Source organism: Oryzias melastigma, linkage group LG17 (assembly GCF_002922805.2).
Source record: "Oryzias melastigma strain HK-1 linkage group LG17, ASM292280v2, whole genome shotgun sequence".
NCBI classification, from domain to species: Eukaryota; Metazoa; Chordata; class Actinopteri; order Beloniformes; family Adrianichthyidae; genus Oryzias; species Oryzias melastigma.
In genome coordinates, this window is record NC_050528.1 from 9591008 (window position 1) to 9593656 (window position 2649).

The 2649-nt window shown below is 33.6% G+C and overlaps 1 protein-coding gene across 1 annotated transcript in view; it reads left to right on the forward strand.

The window, feature by feature from the left end:
* Positions 1 to 2649, forward strand: part of clcn2a (chloride channel, voltage-sensitive 2a) — an 83124-nt gene that overhangs the window by 1656 nt on the left and 78819 nt on the right. The window lies entirely within an intron of this gene.

Genomic DNA, 2649 nt, shown 5'->3' on the forward strand with positions numbered 1-2649 from the left:
TTATGATTATGCAGTTTTTAGGAAAGTAGAGGTAGTGGTTCATTGGGACTGTCGGCGCAGAGGTTGAACATAAAATTATAAAACTGATTTTTTTTTGTCTACTCATGAGTAACTACGGTTTGAATAAAGAAACACACAGAAGTTCAATTTTAAGGCAAGTTTATTTGTTATAGAACATTTCATGTAAAGACACAATTCAAAGTGCTTTATATAAAACATAAGAAACGAGAAATAGTAAAGGTGTTATCATTAAAATGATTAAAAGAAAGTAAAAAGAACTGAATTTAAGTACACATGTACATTTTTGAATACATACTAGTCAAATGCAGCTGAATTGTATTTATAAGTTTTATTTATGAACTTCATCATGAGAAAAATGTCACAAAATCATAATAAACATGGAAAAACCACAAATTATTGGTCATTAAAGTAATAGAAACCAGAATTGAAAAACAGATTTTTTTTTTTAATTCAAAACATAAAAGTTTAAGCTTGAGGCCTTTGAAATTCCACACTTTCAGAATACTGTAGAAAAAGGCACATACTAACCAGTTCATACTAGTTTGTTGTAAAGGATTTGTGTATGAACTGAATTCAGTTACAGTAGTGATAGAGTCGGGTGATATGATACATATCACAGTACAAAATTTCCCTTTAAAAAAATAAAACAAAAAGAGTATGAATTTTAGGTGGAAAACAAAAGTAAGATGCGGACAAATTTAAAGGGGCCCTACCATGAAAATTCTACTTTTTGAGGTTTTAAATGCATTTTACTGATCAGTCCTCACTATAAAGATCCCCAAAGAGGCATTTTGATCCGTTCATGGATTTAAGAGTAATCCTCTAAAACCTGCACTGTCTGCAGCAGCCCCTCCCATACCCACAAAAACGAGCGGGTGGAAACGTGCTGACGTGAGATCGTTTCAAACTGCTCCCTCCAGAAAGAGTCTATGCTGCAAGCTCCGCCCACCGGCTTACACAACACTCTATTTATCCCCTTACCAGTGATAATCAGCGAAAAAAAAACTTTCATTTTAGATGCAGAATACCGTATATATTCCAGTTGTGTCCTGTCTTCAATAAATTCCAGCTCAAATAAGTGTTTGTTATTTTTTCCGCGGCGCTACCTTAAGATGCTACCTTAAGACGCTACCTTAACACCCGGTCCTGCACAGAAGCCGCGTGTGTTTGTGTTGTGAAGGAGTTTAGCTATGGACAGACCTACTAAAGGCAGATATATTTTATATGTGCATCAATCTTTGAAGAAGTTTGGATTATTTTGGTGGGAGAAATACACAGATTTTGTCTGGGATGACGTCATGACGCAGACAGCAGCAGCACGCAGCGGCAGGCGGAGCTTAAGGAATCGAGCCGTTTTACTTCCGGGTAGGAACAAACTCACGAAATATAACTAATATTTCATAAATAATTTGTTTTTTAGTGGTCCAAATGTAATATATGATCATATATATGTATATAGTTCACTCTGAAAGGCTTAAGAAAATCATGTTAAATTGATACATGTATTGCTAAATGAATTATCGCGATATATCGCCAAATCGATTTTCTCCTGCACCTCTACTAATAAATAATAAAATGTAATTCCAAAATATAAAACTTTTATTATTTAACTACAAGATTACATCATTAAAGTTTTTTGGGTGTATTTCCTTATATTGAATATGGCCTAAGTAAGGCTGACCTTTTGACCTCCTCCAGCAGAACCAGACTCAACGACGAGCACCTTCCCGAAGTGGTTTGGGTTAAAGAGGACAGGGAAAAAAGAAAACAGAAAAATACTGGAACATCTGCTTAAGAAGTGCTATACCGTCTAACTTTAGAGAGCGCGTCCACATCCCAAACGGAATCAGAAAGCTGACTCACAGGAGCCTGAAAGGTAAAAGATCTGCCTCCAACTCTGCTTTTGGAAGCTCTAAAAAGGAATCCTCTGGTCGAGGAAGTTCTCTGTCGGGGAAATGTGGGATGGTAAATAAGATATGAAAGAACATAGTCATTCTGAGCTCTATATGTGGACAAATTATTTACCTGTCACAGTAAAAAAAGAAGAAATAAGATATTTTATTATCTTATCAGGACTATCAGGCTTCGACTTATCTGTTTTTTTTGCATCTATTTTGAATTCTATCAGAGGTGTGACGGTTATCAGATTATAAAAGTTTTGTATCTCTGCTTTGTGATAGTCATAAAACAAAAAATCCAAATGATTAAAAGTTTAGTGTGCATCAAAACACACAACATGATACTTTAAAGTTTTATGTTAAAAAATAGTTTTAACTTCAGATTCATTTAATTTTAATTCTTCAGACTTTTTGGGGTAAAATCAAAATACTTTTTAGTTGCATTTTACTTAAGTAAAATGTTTTACTTAAGAAAAAATGCAACCAGTTCCTTTTCAAATGTGCTAGCAACATGCTATCTGTTCTTGGCTAATTTAGATATTTTTCCAGTTTTTTTTTGGGCTAACTTGGAGTCTAGCTAATATTTAGTGTTATGCTAGTTGTTTTGATAAAATTAGACACTTTTCTTTCTTCTTCTTTTTTTTTCTTGCTAATCAGAAGTTTAGCTAATATTTTAGTTTTATGCTAGCTATTTTGACAAAATTAGACATTTTTTCTTTTTATTTTGTTT